Raw genomic sequence first — 26,585 nt, 5'->3', positions numbered from 1 at the left:
CGTAACTTCGCATGTCAAGGAGATAGAGAGTGGCCTAAATGGGAAATTTCATGTCTTCTAAGCCCAGCGCTGTGCCCGTTCGAAGTAGCACATAAAACAGACAGTCCCTCCCTGAATGGTTCAAACGACAATTTGTTGGATAATAAGCGTATTTTTTCAGCCAAAGTGGAAGTCATATGATTTTGTTCAAGAAATTAATACGGATCTTACACAAGTGGAGGACAACAAACATCTGATTCTAGAGGGAGCTTTCAACTGCATAATTGATGAATATCAGAAGTGAACAGGCATACATAGGACCGAATGGAAGGCGTTGCATAGAACTTTTGTTCAGTAACATTGAATGCCAGGAGGAAAACACAGCCAAAGTTCTGCACGCAGTAATCATAAGGAAACACATTCTATTACAAATGACATTCACAATAACCACTGAAGCTGAAAGAGAAGCACCGCAGGAAACATCGTCGAGAAAGATAGACATGGACAAACTTAATAACAACGCGGTCAAAATACCTACTATATTACAACTAATTAAGGACAGCAATATAGATGAAGCACTGAAAAGAATAGCAGAAATCATTAAACACGCGATTAAACAGCAAGAGTCACCAATAAGGAAGGTGAGGCCTTGGTTCAATCGACTATGCTACTCCAAGAGGAAGGAAGCTATCGAAGCTCTACATAAAATAAAGAATTCACTAACCATTGATAACTTAAAGGAATGTGCTGAGAAAAGAACAATATATAACACTACAATTAAAGAGGAAAAGAGACATTACAATCAGAAAGAAGAAGAAAAACTGATAGCACTAGCAAAGAAAGAACCATTTAAGGTTTTGAAAGTGCAACAGTCTACGTTTCCAAGACATCTACCAATACAATCATGGGAGACACATTTTACAGATATCCTACAATCCAGAGATACCAGACAGAAAAATGATAGAGTAAATAATTCCTTAGAAGTGGACCTATTCACAATTATAGTATAGAAGAGATAATACTAAAAAATCAAGACGGAGAAGCAGCTGGTCACAATTTGATTTTCTATGAGCATATCAAAGCAAGCTGGACGACACTGAAATAAACGATATCAGAGCTATTAAATAAATGTCTAATTGAAGGAATAATAACCCATAGGTGGAGTCATTTCATATTAAAATTCTGCATAAAGGAAATGAGATGTGGAATTGCATTAGGAAACAAACTATTTAAAATCTTCATAGGACTAATATCAAAGAGATTAGAAAAACTAGTTGAGCATTGCATCCCGTGGAACAGTTTGGTTTCAGGACCGGAAGATCGACTCTTCATGCGATTAAAGGTCTTCTTAAAAAAATTGAAGAAACACTTAGAATACCATTGTCTATTTATATAGACTTTTCAAAAGCGTTTGACTCGATAAGCAAGAGACTGATATTTGATAAGTTAGAAAACATCATAGGCGATCATTATACTATCTTGGGTATAATCAGAAGTATTTTATTAGAGAATTATGTCAGTGTGGACGATGTATTTATTAATATCGAAACCCACATTGCAGACTGTAGGAGTACTTCAAGGAGACTCTATCAGCCCTTTGTTATTTAATATAGGAACGCATGATGTAGTAGTACGAGCCACTGCCTCAGAACAAGTCAAGATTTTAATCTACGCCGACGACATGATCTTGTTATCGCGAATCTAGGTCAATTACAGGAATCCCTGGACAAACTAACTAAGTGGTCTGAAGAGAATAAATTAACTATAAACCAAAATAAGACTGTAGGTATGATATTCAGAAGGGGAGGCAGAACCTCAGGCAAAGAAACTTTCACACGTGAGGATGCCAAAATTAACATAGTACGTGTAAATATTTAGGAATAGCCATGCAGACCAGAGGGATAGTGTTCACGGAACACATCAGAGAGAGAACCATAGCTGGAGTATTGGTAATCAACAGCATCAAGCACTTAAACCAGATCTCTATTGACACCGCAAGGATTTTATTTATGTTTAAAATAACACCTGTGGATACCTATGGAATGGAACTCATTTGCGACCATCTTAGCAAACAGGACTTAAAAGAGTTGAAGAAGGTAAAAGCGATCTAACTAAAAAGATTTTTTAGTGTATCAAAATTCACCCCATCTCGTCTAGTATATGAATGACAATATAAAATTTCCTTATTGAAAATCCTCGGATTCAGATGCATCTGCCTTACACTATGAGCTAAGGAGACCTCTTGGACGAACTGAAGAGGAAGAAAGAAGAAATATGGGAAGAATTATACTTTCGTGATATGATGACAACGACGGAGTGGACAGATAGCGGTTACGAACTGAGACATTCAGTGATCCGCTCTGCTGTTCACGGGTTTCATCATAAGTGCTGCCAACGTAAGACGTATCATGTACCAGATGTGCAATGTGTGTGCTTGTTGTGTGAAAAACGATGTGATAGATATCATCTCTCATTGTCAGAAAAGAAATATGTCCTTGAATGAATTAAGTAAGGAATAATTCATTTGGATATACCTTGTAATTACTTTTGGCCATTCGCCGCATTAAACATTATTAATATAATTCCGAACCCGGCAAAGATTCCAGGTCCCTTTGAAATGAAGGCCGCAATGTTGACCATTAATTAAAGGAGTTAGACTCGAAGTTATATAACTTAACAATATACCCTTAAAAATGCCGTATGGTAAGAATTAGAACGCAGTCACTAGACCAAGCATTTGCTTATAAATGCATGTTTTCATTGAAGCGTCATATTGAGGAAATTATTATTAATGTTATTCTCGTGTCGGAAACATCTAGAATATACAATTACACTCAGTGACATCACACACATTTCGACATTTCTTAACTACGTCATTAATATGATTGTCCCAATGAAAATCATTCCTTGCTAACATTGTTTCCCATGAGTTACTATCACCCCATCAACACAATAATTCAAACTGAGAGGACTTTTCTTCCCCGCATTGACATGTGATCTTGTTAGTATCAATGTAACTATCTCACTAAGGTCACTTTCGATCTACCTTCACCCGATCTCAACATATTCAAGGATTTCCACGTTGTCCAGTTCCCTTTATAGCCATGTGGTAAAGATTCAACTGCTGTCATCTGTCCAGGGATGTTGGAAGGGTCTTGTTTTTCCATAGCTGTAATCTTGCTTTTTCGGCTGATCCGATTAGTTCCTGCGATGTTAGAAAACTGTGCCTGGACTTATATTGAGGAAATATTTATGTATCATAGCGTTTTGAAACATAACCAAATAACGAAATGCATATTTGAGACTTTTCCAAGAAAACATATAAATGTTCGTTTTATTTAGGGTATAACTGCCTACCATTTTTCGTACAAATTTGCATAGAACATTTCTTGGAAATCTTTGATGAAAACATGATCAAGAAATTCATGCCTCGTGTCAGTCACAATGTATGGCACAATGGAATGCTTTTATGTTAAACTTCAGGTACCTTTTGTTCCACGGTAGGTGGCTTGAGAAATATCTTCACAAATATGGCTTATGGGAAGCAGGTCTAGGTAAATGCAGATCCCACTGAATGATTTTGTGAGAAGTTCAGGAAGGTGAACTAGGAAAAAGAATTAGGGATGCTCTGATGCACAGAAAGTAGTATCTTTACTGAAGAGGCAGGGAGTCTGAATTAAATGTTGGGGAATTTTTACGTCTTCCTCTTTTAAGTTACAAGCTGTGATGATGAACGTTCGTTTTCAGTGTACGGTCTTGTATTTACTGAAAACCGATGTTTCTTCACAACCGAAAACTAGAAAAAGAACTCATGTGATTTACTGTCATTTAAAAAAAACGAATTGGTGTAAATTTATGTTTAAACATAAGTAACATTTTTCACAGCAAAATTATGATTACAATGATTTAAACTCATTCTCTGTCTCCCGGACCTTTATTCCTATTTCATACTGCACTTAGTCGTTATCGTTTAAAACCTCACTAAAATATTAATTTTTAATGCTTAACTAAATGAATTTTTTTTTAAATTACTGCATATTCAAAATAGTTAACTGCACAGTTGCAAGCATACTTGGACATTTTTATTCCATATCAATCTTCGATCTAGTGTCTGGTTCCAAGGATAAATGGTTAGCGTGCTGGTCTTTGGTCACAGGGGACCCCGGCTCAATTCCCCGCAGGGTTGGGAATTTTAACCGTAATTGGTTAATTCCTCTGACACGTGGGCTGGGTGTATATGCCGTCTTCATCATCATTTCACCCTAATCACGAGGCGCAGATCGCCTACGGGTGTCAAATCAAAAGACCTGCATCTGGAAAGCCGAATTTGTCCTCAGACACTCCCGGCACTAAAAGCCATACTCCATTTCATTTCGATCTAGTAATCACACTGGCATTTACATAAGATTTAAGAAAGTTTAATTATAGTATACTGTTACAAGTAGCGTAACGTAACAATTACAATGTAGTCATACAGGAAGTTACTTAAGATCTACAGAATAGCCGTGACCTACTGTATATTGGAATTTATATAGCTAATTTACATGGCTATATTTTAATTTTTTTTGTGCTCACACAAGAATTTACATCACATTTACGGAATATAATTTACAATATAGGCCTAACTTTACAAGTAGCGTGACGCAGCAATTACAACGTAGATACGCAGAAATTTACATAACATTTACGGAATATATTTACAAGTAGCGCAACCGAAACATTACGGCGTAGTCACATACGAATTTACATAACATTTAAAGATTATAACTTATATACCCTTACAAGTAGCGCAACGTAACAATTACAACGTAACAATACAGAACCGTGGCCAAAAATATTTTGGCGCTTTGTTTAATACTTTTTAGCCATAAATTTCTCTAAATTAATTACATATGAACCAACACTCTTCACTTAGTATTTTTAACTTATAATCAAAATAATGGCATTGTTAATTAATTATAATAACTAACAAACTGTAATGACTTTTAGACTTACGGTATATGATCACCTTTTCAATATACAGCTAGAACTGCGGTCATACTCCTTTCAACGAGGAAATGGCACATACAGTAGTTGTATACCACCTTGAAACAATAACAGGTCGCACCCCTTCAATACTGAGGAGAAGCTACCAATCAAAACGTGTAATGTCCATGAATACAAATATTTCAGGAGAAGCAAAAACCTGATAGCTACTAAAGTATTCAATAAAATGCAAGTATAATGCAGTTTTCACAGTTAGTTTCTTATTTAGACAACACACTACACTATCAGCCACCACAAAAACACGCAATAGTGATAAAACGAAAACTCGTGTCCTCATCCTGAGGTGGTGCAGCTCTTTTCAGGCACACCCCATTGGAGGTGAGCTGCGTGTACCATTTGAACCACATAACAGCCTCCTGCCATTCTTAAATTTCTGGCAGTACCGGGAATCGAACCCGGGCCCCCGAGGACGGCAGCTAATAACACTAACCGTTACGCTACGGAGGCGGACGTAACAGTGATTACATCCATGAATATACGGTTGGCGTCAGGAGGGGAATCCGGCTGTAAAACAGGCCAAACCCACATGTGCGACTCAGTTCGCACCCGTGATCCCACAGGTATGGGAAAGGCGGTAGCAAAAGAAGAATAAGAAGACGAATAAGAAGAAGAAGAAATGATTTTGGGGAAAAAATCATGAAATTTCGTATGGCTAATGCAGCCGCATGTAGGCCTTGTAAGGCTGACACTCTGAAGACGGTGGGCGGCGGCGTTGCGTGTTATTGTGGAGAATAGTGTTATGTGAAATGTATGTGCTGCAAGAATATTGGGAACAGCACAGAAATACAGTCTTCGAGCCGGGCGAAGTCACCGTTCGAAACATCCCACGACCTAGGGGAAATCGAACCAAGAGCCCCGAGGTCTGAAGTTCCGGATCACTCAGCCATGGAGCCAGATGATCACCTAGTTGTGCAATTTACACAAATAATCACCAATCACTAATCACTAATCACCAATCGCCAAAACAATAATCACCACCACTACTTCTTTAAACACCCCTTACCTTGAAGTCACCAAATATTACCAAATTCTGTGGTGCAACATCCCTGATGGGCCTTGGCATATCAAGTGACTGCAGCTCAGCCCAAAGGCCTCCAGATCACGAGGTAAAGCGTGGTCAGCGTTACAAATCTGCTTGTCGATTATTCTTGGCTTTGACGATCGGGGTCACTATCTCATCGCCAGATAGCTCTTCAATTGTTCTTATGCAAACTGAGTGAACCTCAAACCAGCCCTCTACCGGGCGAGTTGGCCGTGCGGTTAGGAGCGCGCAGCTGTGAGCTTGCATCCGGGAGATAGTGGGTTCGAATCCCACTGTCGGCAACCCTGAAGATGCTTTTCCGTGGTTTCCCATTTTCACACCATGGAAATGCTGGGGCTGTAACTTAATTAAGGCCACGGCCGCTTCCTTCCCATTCCTAGGCATTTCCTATCCCATCGTCGCCATAAGACCTATCTGTGTCGGTGCGACGTAAAGCAAAAAAAAAATATATATATAACTTATACAGCCCTCGGACCCATACAGAAATCCTTGATGCCACGAAACGAACCAGGATCCTCTTGGTAAGAGGCTATGGGGTTAAATTCACCTTGTAACGACTTTGTTTCACTACAGTGTTTGTCCTAAGGTGCGTTGTAAAAGTTTTGGGAATGAAATTGCAGGAGGTATTTGGTAACTAAAAGTAATGTGTAAGCTACAGAAGTTGAAGATGGCTATAGTAAACTAAGTCCTAGTATGCGGAACTTTAACATTCAACAACAGCAGCAATACACTGAAGAGAGTGCGATACTAGTTCTATTATGACTGCGGTTATTGCAGCTTCCATTAATCTCCGACATAACCGCAGTTCCGTGTCATCTAAGGCCGTGCTTTAAAATATCAATAATGGATGCTGTAATTACACGGGAAACACTATGTGCGCTGTAATTGAAATACCGCTGAGTGGTGCAAGCAATTATACCGGGAGCTTCATTACTAACACTCTTATTGTCGTAGTTTCATTTTGCGGGTCAATAACTTGGAGACCATCAGTATCATGGCGAAAGAAAACTAGACTGGCTGCGTAGCAGCTTTACGGGTTCAAAATATGACTGCACCGAGCAATTGGCTGTGCGGCTTGCGTCACGCAGCTATCGGCTTGTATTTGGGAGATAGTGGGTTCGAACCCCACTGTCGACAGCCCTGAAGATGGTTTCCGTGGTTTACCATTTTCACACCAAGAAAATGCTGGGGTTGTTCATTAATTAAAGCCACAGTCGCTTCCTTACCACTCCTAGCCCCTTCCCATCCCATCGTCGCCTTAAGACCTATCTGCGTCGTTGCGATGTAATGCACGATCCCTTGTGCAGCTATCAAACCATGGAACCACGATCCGTTGTAAGCAGCAATGAGTCGTCGTCGATTCTTGAAGGTCTCAGCGCGGGGTAACCACTCACTGATTGTGTTACGCGAGTGTCCACATTCAACTGTCCCCCGAGTATTGGAATAGTTCGTATAAATCACAGCACGTCGTGAATGGTAATTGTTGACCCGGTTCTAACTTAGAACCCAAACGTAATTAGAAAAATAAGGTGCACTTTTTTTCACAAGTTGCTTGATGCGACACCGACACATATAGGTCTTATGGCGATGATGGGGTACGAAAAGTCTAGGCGTGGGAAGGAAGTAGCCGTGGCCTTAATTATGACACAGCCCCAGAATCTGCCTGAAAATAGGAAACCACGAAAAACCATGTTCAAGGTGGCCGACAGTGGGGTTTGAAACCACTATCTTCCGAATGCGAGGTGATAGTTGATCCAAGCCGCTCAGCCAGTTGTTCGGTTGGGAAGAAATTAAGTGTTAATGAAGATAACTTCGTCAGTTCTACTACAGAAGAACTAGCAACTTCACCAGTTCTCGTTGAAATACTTTCTTACAATGACTTAACTTTTCCTATTGCTACACACATACGCACATAGCATATAGGCTGTTATGCATTTCAAAGTTCAGTCTGCAAGTCTCTGTGAATTAATTAAGCAACTCCGTAATCTTCCCCCCTGCCGGGCTGAGTGGCTCAGACGGTTGAGGCTCTGGCCTTCTGACCCCTACTTGGCAGGTTCGATCCTGGCTCAGTCCGTTAGTATTTGAAGGTGCTCAAATACGCTAGCCTCGTGTCAGTAGATTTACTGGCACTTAAAAGAACTCCTGAGGGACTAAATTCCGGCACCTCGGCGTCTCCGAAAACCGTAAAAATATAGTTATTAGACGTAAAGATAATCCTCCCCTCTTGCAAATAGCTCTGTGGTCTTGTTTACTGTAGTTCCACACCTCTTACCTTTAAATCATAGGCCCTAAAAACCTGAGTCTAATCATCGGCCCGTTAGTCTGCCTCTGCTTCTCTTACCCTCCATGACCGAGTCCGTTAGTGTCCTTGGTAACCTATCCTCGCCCATTTGCCTCACACGACACTACCGCTGAAACCAATAATATGCTCAGCTTCATCTATCGTGTTCATTCCTAACTTAGGCTTTATCTCCTCATTCCGATCCTTTGACCTGTTTGTACTTTCGTTCCCGTTACTTTCAGCTTACAAGATATCCTGAGTTCACCCAGCTTTCATTCCTGTACAGTAACATCGGTCTGAAGACACCATCGTACTTGAAGCAGACATTCACCTTATTAGGTTCTGTCGGATACATAAATACAGGGTGGTCGGAAGCAACATGAAGCCGGTGCACGAGCGTTAGATATAATAATATACTGATATAATTAAAATAATTCCGTATCTCGTCTTATTGTGATTTTATCAGTTGCTGTTTTTTTTCCTTCACACAAGGTCTCTCACACTCTGGGAGAATGCATTTGGCTGCTGAATACTTTCACTGCTCTCCATGTCCCGCCATGAAACCTGCATCAGTTCGCTTCCCAATTACTTAAAGGTCTCCACAACTTCAAGGTTCTTTTTTTTTTTTTTTTTGCTAGTGGTTTTACGTCGCACCGACACAGATAGGTCTTATGGCGACGATGGGACAGGGAAGGGCTAGGAGTGGGAAGGAAGCGGCCGTGGCCTTAATTAAGGTACAGCCCCAGCATTTGCCTGGTGTGAAAATGGGAAACCACGGAAAACCACTTTCAGGGCTGCCGACAGTGGGTTTCGAACCTACTATCTCCCGAATACTGGACACTGGCCGCATTTAAGCGACTGCAACTATCGAGCTCGGCGATACTGGTTGTATGACTCTCAAGCCATTTGAATTCGCCCTCGAAGCGATCTCATTGACTGGGCGAGTTGGCCGTGCGGTAAGGGGCGCGCAGCTGTGAGCTTGCATCCGGGAGATAGTGGGTTCGAACCCCACTGTCGGCAGCCCTGACGATGGTTTTCCGCGGTTTCCCAATTTCACACCAGCCAAATGCTAGGGCTGTACCACAATTAAGGCTACGCCTGATTCCTTCCTACTCCTACCCCTTTCCTATCCCACCGTCGCCATAAGACCTAACTGTGTCGGTGCGACGTAAAAAAAATAGGGATCTGATTGGCTAACTTCAGCAACTGATAAAATGACAACGACCGGGCGAGTTGGCCGTGCGCGTAGAGGCGCGCGGCTGTAAGCTTGCATCCGGGAGATAGTAGGTTCGAATCCCACTATCGGCAGCCCTGAAGATGGTTTTCCGTGGTTTCCCATTTTCACACCAGGCAAATGCTGGGGCTGTACCTTAATTAAGGCCACGGCCGCTTCCTTCCAACTCCTAGGCTTTTCCTACCCCATCGTCACCATAAGACCTATCTGTGTCGGTGCGACGTAAAGCCCCTAGCAAAAAAAAAAAAATGACAACGCCACGAGATATCGAATTATTTCTTATCTGACAAACCATGTAACGTTCATATATCTGGTCCACGTTGTTTCCGATCACTCTCTGTATACAGTACAGCAGCTTTTCTTGATCTATCAGCAGGGAGCAACAGTAGAGTGTGCGCTAGTCGCCCGCTGTGGCCCGTTCGAATTGAATATTCAGTATCTACGACTACATTGTATTTGAAATAGACTTTCTGTTTATTAGATCAAGTCGAGTGCATAATATTATGGTATATACAGGGTGAAGCGAAATTCGCGCACTCGGGGCGTCGTAGCGCGACTCCTCACATACCAGCAATAAAAAAATGTCTCTCACAAAAATTCGTCCTGCGAGTATATCCGGGAGAAAAAGGTCATTGAAGAGTGGCAATCCGGCAACAATGTAACCACATGTAGGGTAACTACCTCTGTCAGCACATGCCTGTCGTGCTGTGCAGTTGGTGCATGGGATAGAGTTTTAGGTTAGCATGCAGGAGGTCGAGGGGTCGATCCTGGGTTGAGGCGTATGTTTTTTTATTTCGTAAATGTAGTCCAAGTGGTATGGTATCTGGCATCTTAATCGTCAACAGCGATTGCAGCGGGTCCTCTAGAAACCATTTGCACTTACATACTACGATCCTAGAAATGGCCGAACATTCGTTTTCATTGGTCAGCTTTGAAAGACGCCCTTTCCACGTCGTGGGCGTGAATTTATTCGCACCACTTCATCTACTAGATGCGTTACAACGTGTTCAACGTTACTAAATTTTGTAAATGTAGGATATACGTGACCTAAGAAACAGTGTCTTACTGTATTACAGTATTAATGTCCGATGGAAATTAGCAAATAAAAAAGGCCTGAACCCAGGATCGAACCCTCGACCTCCTGCATGCTAACCCAAAATTCTATCCACTGCACCAACTGTACAGCAGGGCTAATAAGTGCTGACAGAGGTAGCTAACCTACAAGTTGTTACAGTGTTGCCAGATTGCCACTCTTCAACGTTATTTTTCTGCCGGATATACTCGCAGGACGATTTTTTGTGAGAGACATTATTTATTGCTGGCATGTGAGGAGTCGCGCTGCGACGCACGAATGCGCGAATTTCGCTTCACCCTGTATACGCCTACCGGACACGACCTAACAAACTGAAAGTTGAAGTATCTGAGTCCGGTTGCCCACCTCGGAGACATTCACTATCTCCCCTAACCCCATATCGTCCCATTAGTGTATGTTTTCAGATATATTTCAACTCTGGTTTGTTTCTTGATCTTCATTTTAAGCGGAAAAATATTACATGGCTTGATAAAAAAGTCTAATATTAAAGATAATTTGCATGACACTGCAGCTACAGCGAGTCTGTGAATGTAATCAGCCATCCCAATCCTGGCAAGGCTTTGCTGTAACGCTCTCTTTTGTAGCCTGCCATAAAAGGAACACTTGAAGGGATCCCTAGGAGAGTCCTTCTTTATGGCTGCAGATATGAATAAAAGAACTTGAAGTGATCCTACGTTTATGAGTGCGGTCGCTTCTCTTCCTGCATGCCCGAGTCCGCAAGCTAGGCTCCTTAGTTTACTGCACAAATGAGACACCAGATTTATTTCCGGGCCGCACTTTAAAACGTCTGCCTTCTTCATCAGTTCCAATTTATTGAACAACTTCAAGCACCATGCACCTTTATACCTTCCAGTAAATGCAGAGCAAAACAGAACAGTAAATGTGACCAGCTGTGCAGAGAATTTAACTTAGGAACTCTCTTTATTTGCACAGTTTTGGAAGATCGGATCCAGGCACAGTCGATCTGTATTAATGAATACTTAACCGTGAGAAATCTGTCTCTGGAAAATTTCTGGAAACTTAAGAAAAACCTGTTCTCAGGGCAAAATTTTGTTACGTAAAATCTTTAACAATTAAATATTTAAAATATAGCGTTAATACGGCAGATACTGTAAATAAACGACAAGTAAAATGTATAGTTTCTTTTGATTTCAGCTGGTGAGATGAAATGATAGCGGTGGTGTTAGTTGTTCAAAGGGCAAACCAATGAGACAGTTCACGCACACAGGTTCGAACACATGAACAGTCGACTATCACAACGCACGACTGCTGTACACTTGGCTCGACTCCAGGCAATTCCGATAATTCACATCATCTCACCAGTGATGTACTCTCGGCTCGACTCCAGACAAGGCCGATAACTCGCACAATTTCAATCCTTCACAATAAACTCACAATTAACGTGACTGCTCCACATGCTGAACTACTCAGCACATAAAACTCGGCAAGAATACAACTCATCATCAACCGCTAAACAACAACCGCACATCAACAAGAACTTGTTCGCTGCGAGCCCTGGTGACGAACTGCTAGAATCTTTGGGGTGTGGCCGGAGTGGAACATTCTCTCTTCACCTCCCAGAAGGCTCACGGGAAAACTAAACGAAAGCACAATACAAGAAGAGGTCGAGCTGGCTGGTAGGTCACTGGCCTGACTCATTCATTCACTCATTTCTTCCGGGAAATACCGAAGAGGGCTACGACAGAGTTGACAGTCTCTTGAGCAAGTAGCAATATAAAACTGAACATATCTGTATTTGTGAGTAGGTGTCCGGTTATAAATAGAAAACCACTGGACGGATTTTTAGGTAATTTTCACTGTAACCCAGAAGACTTCCAGAGGGAGGTTTTCGTGTATAATTTATTGAACTGTGATGACAGGAAACCGAGGAGGAGCGATTCTTGCGAAACAACTCGAAGAAATTGATGCCAGGTGACAACTTTATTGGCTTAGGTCCGGATCCATGGCTAAAGTGGTTAGCGTGCTGGCCTTTGGTCACAGGGGTCCCGGGTTCGATTCACGCAGTGACGGGAATTTTAACCATCATTGGTTAATTTCACTGTCACGGGGGCTGGGTTTATGTGTCGTCCTCTTCATCGTTTCATCCTTATCACGAGGCGCAGGGCGCCTACGGGCATCACATTAAAAGACCTGCACCTGGCGAGCCGAACATGTCCTCGAACACTCCCGGCACTAACAACCATACGCCATGTCATTTTTTTTGTTGGCTTAAGCTGTCTAAACCTACCAAGATATACACTCACAATATGCGAACGAATTGTAGAATATAAAAGGTACTACAGAGAGGTCCACGAGACCACATAAGTAAGCTGTGTCCGTGAACCTCAACACGAAAACAGGCTCGGTTTACTTGTCCATTCTGTTATTCAGTCACCCACTGGGTGATCAAAACAGCGAGTTGTTGCCTCTGCTTCACATATGTGCGTTATGAATGTTAGATGCAGTAATCAATCAATCAATCAATCAATCAATCAATCAATCAATCAATCAATCAATCAATCAATCAATCAATCAATCAATCAATCAATTAATCAATCTGCATTTAGGGTGGTCGCCCAGGTGGCAGATTCCCTATCTGTTCTTTACCTACTCTTTTCTTAAATAATTGCAAAGAATTTGGAAATTTATTGAACATTTCCGTAGGTAAATTATTCCAATCCCTAACTCACCTTCTTATAATCAAATATTTGTCCCTGTTTGTCCTCTTGAATTCCAAGTTTATCTTCATATTATGATCTTTCCTACTTTTAAAAATACCACTCATATTTATTCGTCTACTAATGTCATTCCACGCAATCTCTCCACTGACAGCTTGGAATGTACCATTTATTACATGTTATAAACTTCATACGGTATTTCAGTATATAAAAAACTCTACCAACAAATCAACAAATTCCACCTTTCCACTATGTGATAGTACATATATCACACCCTCACACTACATGTAGAAGCGAGAGATATTTTTGTCAGTATTCGATTTATTATTATTATTATTATCGTCAGTATTTCGGTTGTATATTTTGTCATTAATATTTGTAAGCTGGAAGTTATCCATATGTAGTATGAGTAATTTCTTTCATACAGCTGGGACTCTGGTAATTTGTATGACTCATGCGGACATCCCAGTCTGATGAGATGAGCTTGTTATTGTACTAGGAAAGTTCTATGACTCATATGAAACACCCGAGAGTTTGTTTATGTCTTGAGACCAAGAAGAAGTTCATAGAATGGTCTTGACAAGAGGATCACTCATGATTGCCTGGCAAGGATCAATCTCGGCGAATCATGTGAGACCTGAGGTCTTTATACACGGCGACATCACAGCGAAAGGGAACCACAACTGAGACACTGTACGAGAAGGAACAACTGACACACTGTACGAGAAGGAAATAGTGCGGACAGACTGTACGGGAGAGAAATAGTGCTGATAGGCGGTGCTGGAGTGACGCTGCTGCAATATACTGGACTGGACTTCAAACGTTCGTGGAACGTAGTCTTGTTATGTTCGTGGAAAGTGGCTGATAGACAAATTGTGGAGTGCTTACGCATGAAGTATTGTAGCACTTGTGGCGGCCTGGCATTATATGTTGGTGAAAGCTATCTCAGACTTTCCATAATTTATGTTCATGATCGACAAGCGTGTGTTGCTCAAATGTATATATTTTTACAAGTGTTTAAGTCTGTGAACACAGTATTATGAGGTACAGTATATGTGTGATGTTATAACTGCCGATTATGATAATTGATATAGTCGTATTGATATAGAAACAGTGAAGGGTTCATATATACATATATGTACATTGTTCAACGAACTAACTACAAATGGTGGCATAGTTCTCGCTTTCGTTTTCCCACTGTTTTCATTGTTGTTGTTGTAAATATGGAGTCTTCCAGCAATATTTTGTTTGTGTATTATACGTGTATTTTGTTGTGTTGATGAGGTGCTCATGCACGGATTTTATTGACAATACAGTTAGATATTTTAGAATCAGTGGAGTTATTGATGAACCTAGGTGCAGTTTCTACCTGTTTAGTCGTTTTCAGAAGGTTAAGTAAGACCTGAAGCAGATGTACCAGTACGCAGCATTATGTACACGCCCTGGAATATAAAGAATTATCATGCTCTATCTAAATTCGAGGGATCCATTCTGGTGAACTCTGGCGCCCATACTACGGACATTTCGATTAATTATGTTTATTAATTTAATTTACTTCAAGTATTTTATGACGTTTTTGAGTAATACTGAGTAATTTTATTTACATATTTTTATTTATGATATTTTATTATTATTTATTTATTGGTAGTCATCAAATTGTTACAACTACTTTAATAATCTTGGATCATTTCCACATTAAAATAACATTAATCTATTTAAAAACGGTATATGTTTCGTTTTCTTTTGATAACATCTTCAGCCGTGTTCACAGTTCAAGATAAAAATACACACAAAATATAGGTTCCATAGATACATACAATTAACAACACATTGCATCTTATCCCAATAATGAGACAGAGTAATAGTGCTGCAACCAAATTTACGTCTCCATTTCAGTCCGTGTTGGAGTATGTCACATAACTTGTTCGTAAAGGCACGTTCCACGTGAAATCCACTTGGTCTTTTGTCGTAAAATGATCCTAATAACTTTCTGAAGAATGAATATTTACAACCACATACAATTATTCTGAAAAAGAGTGTTAAGCAGGTCACGTCTGTGAGTGGATAGGGAACAGTTCTTAATTCGGACAAAATTGACCAACTGTATTTGAATTAAAAGAACAACTCCAAGTACAGTTGTTGTATCGAACTCTGAAAAAGGGAGAGTAAAAGTAAATATTAAAGAAGCAGTGAGATGAACTAATTATTATATGAGGTGAGCGGTTATTTTTAAATAGATTAATGTTCTTTAAATGTTTGAATAATGAAACGATGACTAAAGCGTTGGGAAGGTGTAATTTTCCAACTCGTTAGTTGAGTTTTTTGGCGCTAAGAATATTGTACAATAAAGGCGTGCAGAGAACCAGTGTGAGACAAAAATGTTTTTAAGCAGCAAGAAAACTGACAAGTCCAAACACCTGTTTAAGTTGACTGACCCGCACTGAAGGGGTCCTGGAGAAAGGTGGAGTAAAGCTGAGAAAAAAATGAAATAAAATTCTCTGCTATCCGGAAAAGCATAGAATCATGTATATGTTTTTGTGCCTAGAAGACGAGGGACCGAGTACAGATTCTGTTGTTGTTGCCCTATTAGTAGCCTTTTACGACATACAAGGGTGTACATATAATTATTCCTTTCATTCCACCCACAGAGGAGATAAGGTAAGGGTGTATTCTGCCCGAAGGCAGGTCCGAACCTCCGCAGAGGAGTGCCTGAGCCGGAGTTTACGTGCGGTAGGGTGGCCAGTTACTTTCCGCTCCTCCATTCCCTTATCCCCCACCAACAGCGTGTGGCAACCCATCCACTTCTTGACCACGCCCAATGTTGCTTAACTTCGGAGATCTCACGGGATCCGGACAATTCAGATAAAATGAAAGAAATATGCAGCATGATCTACGTTCAACAATATGTCAGCTGATCTAGCACACAACACTCCCATCACAAGACATCTCCGCCTATCAAGGAATACCGTCCAACAAAATAGTCGCTGATTTAACATACAATGTTGTGTCCATAAACATTCGCAAGAAAGGTATTATGAGAAAAATTCTGCCGCCTTCGTTAACATTACCGTAGGTAAGGAGCTTTGCTGCGAGCTAGACGGAACGCCGGTCAATGACAGATGAAATTCGTTTAAGACACGGTTCAATTAGTATCTACTGTTTATAGAAGTCAGAGTTTTGGCTCACCGTAATAACGTGGGGAAGATGACGAAGACTTAGATAGATGACGGTGCACTGGTTGCTTGGTTACGGATTTTCTCCACGAAAAATAATTGTCTACGTTGTATTGATGACGCCAATTTCAGATAGACCACCAACCCAAAAACATATCCGTGTTAAAAGGGTACTTAAAAGTACAGTACAATTTACCATGGATAAAATGCAATCTTTACGTTTGACACCGAAAATTTTCCAGAAGAAAAGCACTCTTAATATTCGTGTAATACAATGTTCCAGATTATACTTGAAGAAATCAAAGCATTTATATGGTGTTCTTCCACTAAATATGACGTCTGTTTAAACTCGCCGATTTCAGAAATGGACATACCGGTATTAACTTCGGTTAAAATTTAGAATTTAGACACGAGGCTGGATGAGTACGTTGCTAGTTTCTTATTTCACATCTTGCTGATTTTTTTGCCTATACGTCACACCATCACAGATAGGTAGTATGGCGACGATGGGAGAGGAAAGGGCTAGGAGCGGGAAGGAAGTGGCTGTGGCCTTAATTAAGGCACAGCCCCGGAATTTGCCCGGTGTGAAAATAGGAAACCACGAAGAATCATTTTTAGGACTGGCGACAGTGGGGTGCACGCAGAAATTGCAATGCCCGTAACTCAGTTGCTAGGTGTAGAAAACTGTGTAGTGTCGTTTAAAAACCGAAGTTGGTATCGTTATCTTTCCAGATAGAACAGCCTTAGAAAAGTACAAGTTATTTGATGAGCCCTTAGTGATATTCAAGTGAAAACTGATTTTCGGTATCCTTAGCTATTTATGAGTTACTTGAGGTGATTATTTCAGCTGGTACACTCTGTAATATTTAAGTATCACCTGTAGTCAATTCATGGTCGTCAGCTGGAAGCTCGAATTACTCTACCGAGGTTTTCTGAAGGTTTTGTGAAGAAAAATGGCTAGCCCTCCTGAGACAGAGTAATAGTGCTGCAACCAAATTTACGTCTCCATTTCAGTCCGAATATTTGATTAGGATTTATGATAGCTGTTATATACTGTAAAACTTCTGTTACTGAGTATACCGAATCCTATGGGGGCTACATTTTTGGAAGGCTGAAGGTGTATAAAAATGATATACACTTTTCATCATCAGTGGAATATTGTCCCTGATATATACCGTTGGATTAAGCGTATTGAAGGTTCATGCCCGTGAATTTTATGAAATGTTAAGACTCACTTTTCGAAGTGAAGTGCTGGCTCTCTTAAAACGGCCGTAGTCGAGGAGACGGTAAACACTCTGCAGGAAAAGAAAGAGGTTTTAGAGCAGCAATATCTGAAGTCAGCGAGTCGGGGCTTAATGGGCCACCATGGGAAGCATGAAAGTGAAATGAGTGGAGGAGAGTCATGATAGTCTAATGGATATGCACTGCAGACGATGGATAAAATGCTAATCTCTCACCGGAGATATGGGTCATCGTCTATTTATAACACTACAGTAGGGAATAAAACAGGACACACGTAACAATATAATACGAGGTAATAAACACAAAACTAACACGAATAAATTAACTAGTCTCGAAACACTGCGAGGTCAGTTCTAGAGTCTACGCTATGTCCATGTTCTAGATGTCACGAAAATGCATTTTACAATATATATAAATAAATATGTTTCAGTTAGAATATTTAAGCGGGAAAATTAGTAAACGTTTCTTAGGTGTTAATACAAATATTTTGCGCTTCTTTTCAACACCCACTTCTCAAATTTTCATTTGTGCCATCTATTTTGGTAATGCACTGGATTAGTGAATCTTATCTCTAATAATAGACAACAAAATCAGAAAATCTCTATGCCCTTATTTGGGAAGTTAAGCTATGAAAAAATCATGAATAAGACAGTAGTTGTCACTTGAAACTCACATAATCAAATATTATTGAACGAAAGTACATTTCTAAGTGTAAAAGTACGTCAGTCAATTACAAAGGTTGTTGTGGTCGTATGCAGTAACGAAAACGGAAGCAGATACGTTCTTCACACTGAAAGGCAACAAGAAAGTGGTTAATGAAAGAAAATCAATAAACATAAAATTATAAAAATGATTAAAAATCATGTTTCGTACAGAATAATACAGTATTGCCACAAAGCATCCAAAACAACAAACCTAACAATAATTGCAGATGATATAAAATTCAACATTCAAAGAATAATAATAATAATAATAATAATAATAATAATAATAATAATAATAATAATAATAATAATAATAATAATAATAATAATTTGCACTTCTTTTTAGAACCCACTTCTCAAATTTTGATTTTCGTGTATTCAATTCATATAAGGTCAAGATCAACTGGTTAGAATAAATTAAGCAGGATTTACAAGAAAAAACCCCGTTACAGGCGATACCATCAAAAATCGTAAATCGTTTGGAACTCTGGTTGTAAATCACACATTTATGGTGAAAGCTAAAGAAGACCTGTGGGAAACAGTGGCCAGAAGAGTGCAAGAAACAACACAGCAACTTCATGAAGAGATTTCGGAAAAAGAAGAAGAAGAAGAAGAAGTGTAAGCTAGCAAGTTTTTTAATCGGGCGTAATGAAGAAATAATAATAATAATAATAATAATAATAATAATAATAATAATAATTTTGTGCGGCTATTTTTAGCCGAGTGCAGCCCTTGTAAGGCAGACCCTCCGATGAGGGTGGGCGGCATCTGCCATGTGTAGGTAACTTCGTGTTATTGTGGTGGAGGATAGTGTTATGTGTGGTGTGTGAGTTGCAGGGATGTACTGTAGTACACATTATCCCGACTTACATATGTACTGGCAAGAGAGCAATTTTTCATCGAAGACCTCCGCCTCGACCTGCTTCTACCAGCTACCAAAGCCTTCTTCGATGTACTGCAGGAACTCAATAAGAAGAGACAAGAGATATGGCCAGAGTTATATTCAACGGATGCGATGATATATAGGGAATGGACACAAGCCAGATATGACCTACGTCATGTATTGACAAGATATGCCGTACACGGTTTCCATCATCGGATATGCCTAACATGACCCGGACGATAACTTCAAGTGTAAATTATGCGGAGCCTACTGTGATCGATAACATCTGATACTGTGCAACAAAAGACAAAACTCTTTGACAAGTTTCTGTAAGAACTAAATGTACATCGTGGAAAATTTATCATATTATTAAAATGTCATTGAAAATATGATAAATATTTATAATTTTCATTTTAAATTAAAAATATGTTTTTTTTCTAGGGGCTTTACGTCGCACCGACACAGATAGGTCTTATGGCGACGATGGGATAGGAAAGGCTTAGGAGTTGGAAGGGAGCAGCCGTGGCCTTAATTAAGGTACAGCCCTAGCATTTGCCTGGTGTGAAAATGGGAAACCACGGAAAACCATTTTCAGGGCTGCCGATAGTGGTATTCGAACCTACTATCTCCCGGATGCAAGCTCACAGCCGCGCGCCTCTACGCGCACGGCCACCTCGCCCGTTCAAAATATGTTTAGGCCTATTCATTAAATACAACATAATTAATATAATAGTTTATCACCTCCTCCCCATGACCTAATTAACATTATTTTAACCAATACTTTACAAAGTTTATAATGGTCTGTGTCGAATTTCATTCACATAGCCTAAAGTGAAGACAAAAAATATGAAAAAAATCCTCTCTAAAATCATTTAGTCACAAATTAATCATTACCAAGAAGCAAACAGTGAAAACCAGATCAAAATAATCTTTATTATAATAAAATTATATGCAGTGACATGATTTACTAGGGCTGGTCTATGTTCTGAGTCATCACCATTATCATTAGTAGCACGTTGAAAGTGACACCAAAATTTGCACGTTTTGCACTGAATCCATTCCGCCCTAATTTTTCTTTCAGACCAATACCCTTGACATTCAACACATTTTTCGTCTTCTGAAGAAGAGGAACTCGGAGCCCGGCACTTTCTTTTAACCTCCTACTTCTTCTTAGCGATCTCTTTTCAGATTTTACTTGTCTCGTTGCTTTTCCAAGGTGTTTGAGATTTTTCTTCCCTGCACTTTTCTTCTTCTTCTTATTCTTGAAATACATTTTTTACGGACGTTTATGTCACTACTAAGGACTTCATAACTTTACGACCATTAGCTTTCCTTTTTCGTTCACCTGATTTTCAGTATGGACGAATTTCTTGCGGACTAACATGCCGTAATGCTGAACTTCCATCTTCTAATGTTTCTAGACTATGAGTGCTAACAGTAACTCTGGACCTGCTACAGCTAAGCTTGTTCCACGAAGAATCGTCTTAGTTCTTTGGAACAGCGACGAAATAGCTGTCACAACAGTGCAAGGTCCCAGCAAAATGTCGGCAGTAAAAGGTGTAAAGCAAGTTGGTGTAGTAACACCAATAGAAAGGGGAATGTTAGTTCGCAGTTAGCGCAGCTGTTGATTCTGTTCCTCGCCTGTTTATTTTTCGTGGAAATTCTTTCTAGATACTGTGAAAGAGTGCAAAATCATTAATTGAATTCCGAACGCTGTAGCAGCTTTCCTAATGGAAGATTCAATCGATCTTACTTCTAAAGTGGCTGCTTCAAATGTCTCCATGTCTGTGTTATCCCTGTCAGTTGCCTTCTTACAGGAATGAACCATGTTCTCTGTAAGGAATTAGAGAATCGAAATAAGATCAGCATGGGCCACGTTGTTACATGAATCAACATGCCCCGCGTGGTAACAACTAACCCCAATAGCCACCATCTTATATTTTGTGTCACAGTTAACCACACAGGAAATATATAATTAAAATGAGAAAACTAAGGCTTATATCCAAGGGTTTAAATCACAGACAGAAAAAAATGTGTTTACCTGCATAATGGTTAAATATCGGAAAGGTGCAAGACAATGCCTAACCACACAGCAAAAATAAACTTTTCCACTTCAAGAATTTCACAGATCCACACGCAGCCTGAGACTCCCTTGGAATGTGAGGGGCTGCAAGGTCAACACGTGATATGGAGAGGGGTGCGCCGACAACCTGCCCCTGTAACACCCAGCCCCGGTCTCCCCTACATCTTGGTTGATTGGGTGAGTACTTATGTCGTGGCTGCGAGGTCAGGTTTTAGCCGATGGTCGATCTGTGATATTTTGGGGGTGTTTTCGTATCATTCGAGGCAGATCATAAAATAAGTTGCACTTCCCAGTTGTGGCCATTTATAACACCACCTATACGACATCAACACGACTATAACGACATACACTGTAACGTCACTTTTCCACATAGTTTCCAAGAGACTCGAAATATTTCTGGGAACGCACAACCAACTTGTCGATGCCGGATGCATATAAATTTCCTCCAGCGTTCTGCAACCACTCGGAGACAGCGGCCTTTAACTCCTCATCGGTCTGGAAACGCCGACCACCGAGCTCCGTTTTGAGCTTACCGAAAAGATGAAAGTCACATGGCGCCAGGTCGGGGCTGTAGGGTGGACGTTGCCAGACCTCTCACTTGAAACGCTGCAGCAGTTCTCTCGTTTGGCGGGTCTTGTGAGGTGTTGCGTTATCGTGCAACAAAATCGCACCGGCGCTCAATTTCCCCCGGCGCTTCTCTTTAATCGCTTTACACAACCGGTTTACGTTTGACAACACGACGCCGCGTTGATCGTCGTTCCTTTCGGCATGAATTCCACGTGCAGCAAACCCTCCACGTCAAAGAACACTGTCGCCATAACCTTACCTACTGAAGGTTGAACCTTGGCCTTTTTTCGTTGTGATGATGAGGGGTGCACCCATTCCATTGATGTTCGCTTCGTTTCGGGGCTGAAGGGGTGGACCCACGTTTCGTCGCCTGTGACGATTCGCCGCAGAAACCCGTTGCCGTCTGCGGCATAGCGTTGCAAAAATGCCAGGGAGGATTGGAAACGATGTCCCTTGTGCTCATCGGTGAGAAGACGTGGGACCCATCTTTGACACAGCTTACGATATCCAAGGTCTTCGTGAACAATGGCGAACACACTGCCATACGACATGTTCAGCTGCGTCGCGATTTCACTCAGTTTAATACGCCGGTTCTGTCTAATGATCGCATTCACACTGTTGACCTTTGCACGGGTCCTGGACGTTGCGGGCCTGCCTTCGCGATGGTTGTCCGTGATATCCGTGCGTTCGGCTTCGAATTGCTGACAGCACTTTACGATACCTTGCCGGGAAATGGCCTGCTCCCCATACAGAGCACTAATTTCACGATGAATGTCCATGCAATTCTTCCTTTTGGCCCATAGGAATCGGATTGTCACACGCACCTCATATTTGGAGTGAACGTCCAGTTGAGGCGCCATTGCATTTGGCCGCTATTCACCCAATACTAGACGAGACACCACAGCGACCTGCCTAACAGACGTGTGGGCGGTGTCTGTCCCTTTCTCCGCTGTGACGTTTGCGACACACAGCGCGCTGCTGCGGCGCGTAAGTGCAACTAACCTTTTGATCCACCTACGTATATTAGGCTCGCTCATTGAGGTGACCACTAACATGAACCAGAATATTAATTTAAACATTCTGGATGATAAGGTGTTGCCTTTCAGTCAACACCTGCATCATGAGTAAGCTATTGATACCTCGAATTTTTAAGATAACGACAGCGAAGTTCATCGGGCTGGACGCGTATGTGACTGGTTTTATGGACACTCCCCCACCCTATTATATTTCGATTGGCCTGCAAAATCACCTGACTTGAACCCCACTGAAAATCTGTGGGACATGCTGGAACAGCGGGTAAAACTCAGACATCAACATCCCAGAAATTTGGTGGAATTGCCCGATAAAACCCTCAGCGAGTGGCTTAACCTGGATGTGACGTACATGCACAACCTTGTGGACTCACTTCCTAACCGAATCCAGGCGGTTATCAAGACCAGAGGTGGAGGTACACGGTATTACATGATGCTTGTAATGATTTCCCCACGGGCGACTAATTTGTTGTCCAGTGAGCTTATTATAATTTTCGCATTAACAATTTCTGTATTATCGCACCACGCGCTCTTGTTTGGATTTAAAATAATCAGAATAGCTCACTGAAATATTTCTTTGTTCTAATATCATATTCAGTTGCTCTCAGTAATACATTTATGTGCTTGTGTTTTTCTGATGAAGCCGACAGCCAAAATATTGCTTGACTGCAGTCCAAATCCAAGGCTTTTGATAGGGTGGATCATGGAAAACTGCTGACGAAAATGATGGCTATTGGACTAGGAAAAATCTGCAAAACTGAAAGAAAATAAAACTAAGGGAATTAGAGTAGGTGCAGCATTATCTAATTCAGTAATGATTAAGGAGGGGTCGCACAACCCCCACCCCCGCAACCCTTGGCGCAATAGCCCGAAGGGTCATGGCCTACCAAGCGACCGCTGCTCAGCCCGAAGGCCTGCAGATTACGAGGTGTCGTGTGCAGCCCTCAGATGCAGGTAGAAACCTCTGTCCTGGCCGGGAATCGAACCCGGGGACTCCGAGTAAGAGGCAGGCACGCTACCCCTACACCACGGGGCCGGCCCAAGGGGTCCTACAAGGGAGTGTTATTGGTCTTTTATGTTTTGTTTATATAAATGACAAGAGTAAAGACTGGAGTCACAGAAAAGGATTTCGTAGATTTTTTTATACAGTATAGAGTAGAAAACAAGCTGCAGGTGTAGGAGCGCCTAGAAAGAGATCTCCACAATGTTTGGAGATGGACAGCAGACAATTGTATTATGGTAAATGGGATGAAAAGTCAGGGCGCATGTCTCACCAAAAGGAAAAGTCTTCTCAATTTAGTTACTGTGTTGATAGGGTGAAAGTACCTCACGTGGATCACTGTAAGTACTTAGGTGTTAACATAGGAATTATCTTCATTACGGTAATCACATTAAGGAGGTAGCAGATGAAGGTTGCAGTTATCTTCATACGGTTATGAAGGTACTGAGGGGTTTTAGCAAGGATGTGATGGAAAGGGCGTATACGTATCCGGCAAGACCCCAAGTAGTGTATGGTTCCAATGTATGGGACCCCACAGCAGGGTTACTTGATACGATAGTTGGAAAATGTCGAAAGGAAAGCAGCACGATTTGTTCTCTAATAAGAGTAGAGTTACAAACATGTTACAAACTTTGGGTTGGGAAGATTTGAGAGTAAGGAGACGAGCTGCGCGACTAAGCGGTACACTCCGGGCTGTCAGAGGAGAGAAAGCTTGGAATGGCATTAGTGGACGAATAAGTTTAAGTGGAGCAGTGTAAGGTAGGAGACGACCATAATGTGAGGAAAAATGTGGAATTCAAGAGGACAAATTGATGCAAATATTCACTTATAAGAAGCGTAATTAGGGAATGGAGTAATTTATCAAGGGAAATTTTCGATAATTTCCAAGTTTGTTGAATTCGTTTAATAAAAAAACTAGTAAAATAAACTGATAGAAAATCTGCCAACTGGGCGACAGTCCTAAATGCAGATCAATGACAATTGATTGATTGATTGAAGTTTAAATGCAAAAATAAAGCAGTATATTTCCAAGCTGAAAGATTTGTTCTCTGTACGTGTTATGAATAACTACATCTTTTATTTGTTTTGTATTTATGCACTTTTAAAATAATAATGTTATTTTTTTCACGTCCCACTCACTCCTTTTGACGGTTTTCGGAGAGGCCGAGGTACCGTAATTTTGTCCTGCAGGAGTTTCCTTACGTGCCAGTAAATCTACCGACACGAGGCTGACGTATTTGAGCACCTTCAAATACAACCGAACTGAGCCAGGATCGAACCTACCAATTTGGGGTTAGAAGGCCAGCGCCTCAGCCGTCTGAGCCACTCAGTATGCACTTTTATTATCGCAACATTTAATTTTGTAGTTATTCTCTCGAGCTCCAGAGCCTCTCTAGATATATTTTTGACCGAGCTCGATAGCTGCAGTCGCTTAAGTGCGACCAGTATCCAGTATTCGGGAGATAGTGGGTATTTTTTTTATAGTTTTTATACTCCTAAAATCCTTTACAAATTCCCAAAATTCCCCAAGGAAACCAACCTGGGAGATTCAAAATCGCAGCCCGGGAGGAAAACCGCTAGAGTGCGCTAGCGTAAGCATTTCCCCACTGGGTGGAATTTATTTCTAAAGGTATAATATAGATGTGTTGCGAAAGAAACACCTGTGTTAACACTTAAGGTAATACAATATTAACTATACCTGTAGAAAATAATTTTATATATAGGTTACTCAGTGTCCTCTAATTTGAAGAACAAAGTGGACCTGGTTAACTTGTTTATCAATATTATTACCGAGCAAGATGGCCGTGCGGTTAGGGTCGCGCAGCCGTGAGCATAAATTCGGGAGACAGCAGGCTCGAAGCCCACCGTCGGCAGCCCTGAAGATGGTTTTCCGTGGTTTCCCATTTTCACACCAGGCAAATGCCGGCGCTATACCTTAATTAAGGCCACGGCCGCTTCCTTCTCACTCCTAGCCCTTTCCTGTCCCATTGTCGCTACAAGACCTATCTGTGTCGGTGGGACGTAAAACAAATAGCAAGAAAAAAAATAATATATTTTTGGAGCTCTCGTTACATTACCACAGGTTTTTTTTTTTCAGCTATCGTCTAGTGGTGCAAATCCAACAATCGTCATATTTGTTCACTCTATGAGAGAATGTTTGAGACAGAAGGCAGGGACAATGAAAGAAAATGCAACCGAGCAAATGTTCATGCGGTTAGGTTCGCACAGCTGTGACCTTGCATTCGGGTGATAGTGGGTTCGAACCCCACTGTCTGCAACCCTGAAGATGGTTTCGGTGGTTTCCCATGTTCACACCAGGCAAATGCTGGGGCTGTAACTTAATTAAGGCCTCGGTAGCTTCCTTCCAACTCCTAACGCTTTCCTTTCCCATCGTCGCCGTAAGACCTCTCTGAGTCGTTGCGACGTAAAGGAATTTGTAAAATAAAAATAAAACAAAGAAAAACAAAGAAAAATACAGACGATGCCAAAGCAAATATATGCCTGGGATCCTTACACAAAAATACACCACCTGCACAGTTAGTAAACAG

Source organism: Anabrus simplex, chromosome 5, assembly GCF_040414725.1.
Source record: "Anabrus simplex isolate iqAnaSimp1 chromosome 5, ASM4041472v1, whole genome shotgun sequence".
NCBI lineage: Eukaryota > Metazoa > Arthropoda > Insecta > Orthoptera > Tettigoniidae > Anabrus > Anabrus simplex.
The sequence above is the reverse complement of the archived record's forward strand: the minus strand, read 5'-3'. Positions refer to the sequence as shown.